The sequence below is a fragment of the Desmodus rotundus genome, chromosome 11, assembly GCF_022682495.2.
Source record: "Desmodus rotundus isolate HL8 chromosome 11, HLdesRot8A.1, whole genome shotgun sequence".
Classification (NCBI taxonomy): domain Eukaryota; kingdom Metazoa; phylum Chordata; class Mammalia; order Chiroptera; family Phyllostomidae; genus Desmodus; species Desmodus rotundus.
In genome coordinates, this window is record NC_071397.1 from 83842226 (window position 1) to 83850459 (window position 8234).

Genomic DNA, 8234 nt, shown 5'->3' on the forward strand with positions numbered 1-8234 from the left:
ATCTTAACTACTCCGTAATCCAATCCCTGCCTTACTTTTTCCCCCCATCTTCATGTAGTCTTCCTCACAGTCTTTTCTTCATTCCAAATGCATTTTAAAAACTTGCAAAACTACCATTTTCCAGAGCATCTAAGATTTTGCTTCCCAGCCATTGTCATCAATTTGACTCAAAAAACTTGTAAAATTCTCTACTGGTTTGGATATTTCTTATATCAACATCATATTGCCACGCATCACTCACATGTTTGTGGCGATGCTGGTGTAAACAAACCTACTGCACTCTCCGTTGTATGAAAGTGTAGTACACACAGTTGTGTACAGTACATAATACTTGATAATAAAATAAATGTTACTGGTTTGTGTATTTACTATACTATACTTTTATCACTGTTTTAGTGTATACAATTTCTTTAAAAAGTTTGTGGTAAAACAGTCTTATACATCTTATGTTCACTTTTCTTGATTGTATCATTTCCTCTCGCAATTAGTCTAATCTCACGTTGTTTTGGACAGTAACACGCCATACGGCGGTGCAGCCTGGGAGCAACAGGCTATACCGTGCGGCCCAGTGCATAGCAGGCCATACCGTCCAGGTCTGTGTAAGTGCACGCTGTGACGCTGGGAGAACTGTGAATCGCCTCATGGCGCATTTCTCAGGACATATGTCTGTGGTTAGGCAGCACAGGACTATAGTGAGAGATTTATTTTAACAAACTGCATTTTGTGATTGTGAGGGCTGGTAAGTCTGAAATCTACAGGGCAGGTGGACAGGCTGGCAGGCTGGAAACTCAGGCAGGATTTCTCTGTTACAGTCTCAAGACCGAGTTCCTTCTTCTCAGGTTACTATCAGTCTTTGCTCTTAGGGCCTTCACCTGATTGGTTGAGGCCCACCCACATTATGGAGGATAATAATTTCCTTTGTTTAAAATCAACCGATTATGAATGTTTATCACATCTAAAAAAATGCCTTTAGAACAACATCTAAACCAATGTTTGGACACCAGAACCTAGCCAGGATACCATATAAAATTAACCATCGCAGCATCTATAAATCCTGTTTAGAGTTAAAACAGTTAGTTATGTACTCTGCTTAAATGACCCTACTTATATAGTTAGAGCACACGAATGTCTGGTAGATATTTATATTCTGTTCCAAGTGATATATAATCTTATGGGTAATGTTGCATGGGCCATAGTCACTGATACTACTCTTGGCTGAGGTATCTTAGTTATAAAGGAGATTAGATGTCCATATTATATCAAAAACATCAGATAGCTTGCTAAATCTTTAGGAATTCTCTAAAACCTTGTCAGATCATACTTCATAGAAAACACTCATTTACTGGACATAATGGCATCCTTCAACCAATGAAAGTGTTGTGTTCCAAAAGCTTATTTCTTTTTGTTGTTGAATCTTGAAACATAATTTCCCTCCCAAATAATGTTATAAATGGTGGTGATTATGCTCCCAGGCTCGACAGATTCATAGATGGAGCACAGGATGACAGCTAGTTGGGGGCAGGGTGGGGGGAGGTTAGGGGGTGGAGGGATTGAGCAAAAAGGAAAAAGGACTCATGGACATGAACGACAGTGTGGTGAATGCAGGGAGGAGGGGGGTATAAGGGGACTAAAAGGTAATGTAAAAAAAAATGTGATTCCTTAGAAAAATAAAGAAAGAAAGAAATAGTAAACCTGGAAAACAATTTAAAAAAATTATGCTCCCAGGCTCCCAAAAAACCCTAAATAGATAGTATCTCCATTTGTCAATGTAAGAAATGTCCAAACCTGTAGAAAATTTTTATGAGTTTATTTGAGCCAAAACTGAAAACATTGCTGGGAAACAAGATCTCACATGCTCTGAAGAATGACAGTTTTGTAGTTTCTTTTACGCACTTGGAATGAAGGAGGGAACATTACCGGAAGGTGAAAGCAAGCAAGGCAGGGACTGGATTCCAGGATAATTCACAAGATTGTGTGGTCTCTCAAGGGTGGCTGTGTTTTCTGGGGCTCTGCAAAAGAGGGTTAGTTACTTCTGGCACTTCAAGGTTGTGTCAGCCTAGATGCACAAAAACAGTGGATTGGGCTTTTGTAAACCTTCTACTAAAGAAGTTACAGGCCTGGGGTGTGAATACCCACCATGATCTGCCCAGCTGGGAATTTATGATCAGATCACTGTGTGGGGGTCCTTTCAATTAGTGCCTCTTTCGTCAACAGTAGAATTTTAACACTTTCGTTAGTTAATTAGTTTCACAGTTAATGTCCAGGTTGTCTACTCCCCTTTTTCTGACTCCCGGACAATATCAGAAATGAACGATCGGGTACTCCTACCACAAAGTTATGCAGAGAAGTTCACTGAACAGAAAACATGTTTGACAAAGGGACCTGTGGATTATTATCTTGCTCATGGAACTATTTCTTTTTGATCCATATGTTTAAAAACAATTCAAATTCATACTGACATTTAAAAGTCAGACGATCTCTCAAACCAAACCAAACCAATCCAACCAGATTCCTAGATTCTCTGGAAAACAAAACAAACAAACAACAAAACAAAACAGGAGATCTGGTTATATGAGGCCAAGTTCATGACATAGTCAAATAGGCAGGAGCAAAGTAATGGAAGTCCCTGGATTCTACTCCCCAGCTCACCACACCCGGCTGGCTTCACTGCTCTGTTTTGAGTGTGTCCCTGTAGGCATCTAAGCTGTGACCTCTGTCACAAAGACACTCTGTGACACCTTGCTGGGGGCTCCGTCACACATCCACCATCTGTCTGCACTCAATACAGATTAAAAGCAGGGGACTATGCTTGGTGGGGAGAATGACAAGTGGCAAAGAAGACACAATGAGCTGTGGCTATTTGGAAGGAAAAAGACGAAAGGGACATTGTGTATAACACTGGAAGGGAGAGCCCTTTCTGGAGAAAGTTCACTAGACTCAGTTTTACACTGTGCATGCTAAGGAGTAAAGGGAGACACCTTTACTTTGTATATTTTATACCACATTCCTGGTGCCTTGTGCCCATCACTTTCTGAAAGTGTGTTTTGAGTGAGTATGTTATATGATGGTTAAAAAAGTGAATCACCAACGAAGCTAAGGAAATGGGTTTGCAAGTCCAGGTCCATCTTCTTTATGTGCATATCATACCAGGATGTCCAGCATTGCAGGAAGGGCCTTTAAAATAGTAACTAATCACTAGCCAGATGTTTGAGACTCAGTGTTTATTTTAATATAGTCAAACTTAAATCTCTGTGTCATTATCTCTTCTCAACTCTAAGAACATAATTAACACATGAGCCATGGTGGTGCTTGTATTATGATGATTAAAGGGACAATTCATGTTGTCAGCATTCGATTATCCCAAGATGTTTATTAAATGCTGAGATATTGATGAAACTGTGATTAGACCATACGTAAAACAAATGAATCGGGCAGGTAACCACCCAGGCAGCATTCGTTACTGAAAATAAACACCAATGCTAATAAGACACGGAATAATGACACCAGCCTGGTAGCCCTGGCATCTTCAGAAATTACTGGGCTGATTCCATTTTACCATTAGCTTCTGTGTAAATATTAACTTCATAAAAGTTATGAAACCCATAAGCAATTACATCAGCTACAACAGCATTAATTAGGGTGTAGTTTGAGTTAAAATTCATATATATAAATTTTTACACATATAATATATATCTTACATATTTACTTAAAAGCAATTTTTCTACACTCATGTAGAGATTGTAGCATTTAAAATCAATTCTTATTAATCTCCTAATTCCCTTTCTGTACATGTTTCAGCAAGGGAGGGGCGGATTCAGGAAAGCCTTCGAGAGAGATACCAGGTGAGTGTTAAGAGAAGAGAAGATGTCTATCGCGATGCTGTGAAAGATGAAGGTTATTTTAGGGGAAAGAGGAGAGAGAGAAAAGGTCTGAAAACAGACGACTTCAGTGTGGCTCACTTCCTCTGGAGGAAAGGGAGAAGCACGGTCTGAAGTTAATCTAGCAAGGCAAGCAAGAGTAAGATTGTATTCTAGGACCTCGTGTTTCTAATGAAGAAGTTGGTACTTCGTTCTACATTCCACAGAGGCCATTCCAAGCTTTGGTGGCAAACTGAGACTCTTTAATAAGGGCACATTGCCATCAGAGACATGGACAAACAGAGAGCATCAACTTAAGGCTGTGGTGGTAGGGACAGAGAAAATGTGAATGATGGTGGAGATTTTAGGGAGATAAAAGAACCATGGTGTGGGTACCAGGTGGATGGGGAGAGTATGGCGAATGAGTCCGGGAGAACGATTCAGGTTTCTGGGTTGTTTAGGGGGTTAGGATTGTCTTTGGCTACTAGCAAAGCTGGGAGTGCCTTCTACTGCTGTTCTTCAGATTGTGATGTGCACAGGGTCTTCGAGTCCTCCTGGCTTTCTGCTCAGCCTTCTTTCGTGTGGGCTTCATCTTCGTGTTGTCTTGTTGTAGGAGGAAGCATGTGCTAATGTAAGCACCACACATGCTGTGGTCCAGGTTGGATGCAGAAGATGGATGAAGGACAAAAAAAAGCTGTGTCTGTCCCTTTTATTTTTTCAATTTAAAAAAAAATTCATTGGAGTAATATTAGTTAATAACATCATATAAATTTCAGGCGAACAACTTTATAACATGATGCCTGGATACTCCATTGCGTGCTCACCACCTGAAGTCTAGTTTTCCTGTCACCTTGTATTTGACCCCTTAACCCTCCTCATCCTCCCCCAGCCTCCTGCCCCTCTGGTAGTCACTATTCTGTTGTTTGTATCTATGAGGGTTTTTTTTATATTGTTTGTTCATTTTTTTAAAATTTTAAAGTATATTTTATTGATTATGCTATTACATTGTCCCATATTTTTCTCCCCTTTATTCCCCTCCGCCCTGCACCCCCTCCCAACAGCATTCCCCTGCTAAGTTCATGTCCATGGGTCGTACATATAAGTTCTGTGGCTTCTCCATTTCCTATACTATTCTTAACATCCCCCTGACTATTTTGTACCTACCATTTGTGCTTCTTATTCCCTGCACCTTTTCCCCCATTCTCCCCCCTCCCCCCACCCCACTGATAACCCTCCATGTGGTCTCCATTTCTGTGATTATGTTCCTGTTCTAGTTATTTGCTTTGTTTGTTTCTGAACTTTGTTTCTGTTTTTTTTAGGTTCAATTGTTGATAGCGGTGAGTTTGTTGTCATTTTACTGTTCATATTTTTGATCATCTTCTTTTTCTTAGATAAGTCTCTTTAACATTTCACATAATAAGGGCTTGGTGATGATGAACTCCTTTAACTTGACCTTATCTGGGAAGCACTCTATCTGCCCTTCCATTCTACATGGTAGCTTTGCTGGATAGAGTCATCTTGGATGTAGGTCCTTGCCTTCATGACTTTGAGTACTTCTTTCCAGCCCCTTCTTGCCTGCAAGCTTTCTTTTGAGAAATCATTTGTTGCTTTTTGTTTTATATCCCGCATAGGAGTAAAACCATACAGTTCTTTCCTTTTCTGTCTGACTTATTTCCCTTAGCATATACAGACCCAAGTCTGCCCTTTTAAAAAGCTCTTTCCTCAATGTCCCTCCTTGTCATTGTCATATGCATTAGCCAGAACTAGTTTGTATAGCTACCCTTTGTTTGTATAGCAACTATACCCTTGTATAGTTGCAAGAGAGTTTTTGAGCTGGGTATATTGCCTCTCTGAATGAAACAGTGGTTCTGTTGGTGCCGAATGGATTTTGAATGGACAACAGAGGCATTTTCCACAGGTAATTAGGTGGATGTTGGCTTCATGCTCTGAGACAGGAAACGTAGGATGAGCTGCAAGTCTGAGTGGAAAGACAATGTGCTCGGTTATAGATGGCTTGTGTTTCTGGTGACTGTGACTCATCCAGCTGCAGTATTCAGCTGGCATCTGAAAATCATAAAGCAGCACAACTGATGATAATTTTGGGAGTTCTTGGCTTCTAAATGGGAATTGGCCTTTCTCAGCATAATAATAACTGTTACTGGTTATACGCCCGGTTCCTTTAGGTATCGAAGCAGATTGGTTATTTGGTTCTTAATAGCAGTAGTCTTCAAATTGGGGCACCCCTGAACATAGAAGACTTTCTCAGGGGCATATGAGCATAAATAGTTGTGAGGAAGTCCATTTCTATGTTCTCAATTCCCATACGTACTCTTTGTGAAATTGATCTGCCTGAGAACAGGCTGGCATGTTTATGAAGGTTCTTCCTTCTGACATCTCCTTTTCCAGTAGTCTTTCTCCCAATTTAAAGAGAAAGACACACTTCTTACTCAGCTAGAATTTCATATTACACCACTTAATTGCAGATTTGTTATGAGAAACATTATTTCCTTGTTTTATAATTTATTCTAAAAAGTGAGGGAATTCTATTACCTCTACATAATTTTAATCTTTACTTCTTTTAGCAATTTATTTTATAAGATGTGCTTCATATTTATTATGTATTGAGTTTTCATAATATTTCTTAAAATCCATATTAATATATTTACTTGAATTGAGAACTGAAGTCAAAGTTTTTCTGAAGAAAGTAATTGTGATATGGTTGATTTTGCCAGTTAGATTAGGTGGTGAATGTTTTCACATATTCAGTGAGCTAAATCTGTTGTTTTAGCTCATCCATGTTTTGACAAAAATGTATTTAAAACATGTGGTAAGATAAAAATAATTTTTTGAAAAATAAAAAATAAAAATAATTTTATTGAAAACTATGAGTATGCAAAGATATATAAAAATAAAGATTTTTCAACCCCTTTTAAATATATCTTATTTTAGAAAGTACCTATAAGTCAAATATAAAATATATCAATTATATATTTTATATTATATAATTAATAGGCATTTCGTAAGTCTGGGCAAAAGCTTTCGTGGCTAAAGACCTAATAACTGGATAAAACTTCGGTTACAAGCCAGGTAGTTTCCAATGCTTTTCTTCCAGCAAAATTCAAGGCAAGCCTAATCAAGTTGTCATTTCATAAAACATGAAAATAATTTTATGACAAATCACTAGGTGATTTTTGACATAAAACTAAGGAGTTCAAAGAACTGAGTGACTTTGTTTCAGCAAAACCATTTCCATCCCCACATACAGGGCTTGGCAAAAGCAGGTTTACAGTTATTCAGATGGAAAAAGACATGTAGGCTAATATTATTATAATATTATTAACTCTATTTCTAGTACTCACAACTGTAAGCCTATTTTTGCCCATCCATGTATTTATTTATCTTAACAAGATTTCTTGGATGTTACATTTATAAAAATGAAAAATAAGAAAAAAATCCCAAATCATTCTTTTATGAGTAATAATAATATTATGGATGAATATATGAACAAATGTTTAAAATGCAGCCTCATTCATGTCATTAAGAGATGCATTTCTAACAAAAAAATTCATATGTGTTTACTAATTATCTATCAGAAGTGTCAGCATATGGATGTTGGTTTGATCAACGGTGTACTAGTAATTTCACTGATGGAAAATTTTAACATTTAGAGCATAATGGGTCCATAAAGTAAATGTTTTTCAATTTATATATTGAAAAAACATGCACATTGTTTTATAGAGAATATAATGGTTATCTATAAAAGACTTCCGGGCATAGAATGGTATTACATTTGGATAAATTATGTGAGGAGGTAGAATGGATTTAGTGTTGGGAAAATTTCCCCAGGGCCAAGAGACCATAGGAAGAGGCTGATAACTATCACAGTAACAGTTTTTTAAGGGAACTTGCATACCAAACGTCATGGATATCCACCGCACTGCGGGGCAAAGGGGTTCTGCAGGACAGGGCAGGATGGGTATGGGTACTGGGGCACGGACCGCCCCCCACCCCCACCCCCCTGCAAAAGGAGAAAGTGCCTATTTGTGCTGGCCCAGGGCAGGGCGACGGCCTGCTCCATGAAGGAGCACAATCCCGCCCGCTGCGGGGCCTAGGGGAGGGCCCCTCAGACGGCCTACGAGGGGATCTGGGGGAAGCAGGTTCTGTTCTGCCCTGGGTCTCCCCTGCAGTTCTGGCAGCGCTCAGGCAGCAAGGAACATATAGATATTATTGACTGCTAAAAGAAACTTCGTGTTCAGATTTTTAAAAAACAGATACTTGTGGTATCAAATTGCTAGAATATTTAGATTCCACCGGCTACTTTTAAAAGTGATGCCACACTTGTAACAAATACATTAATATTTAATGCACACTGGACAT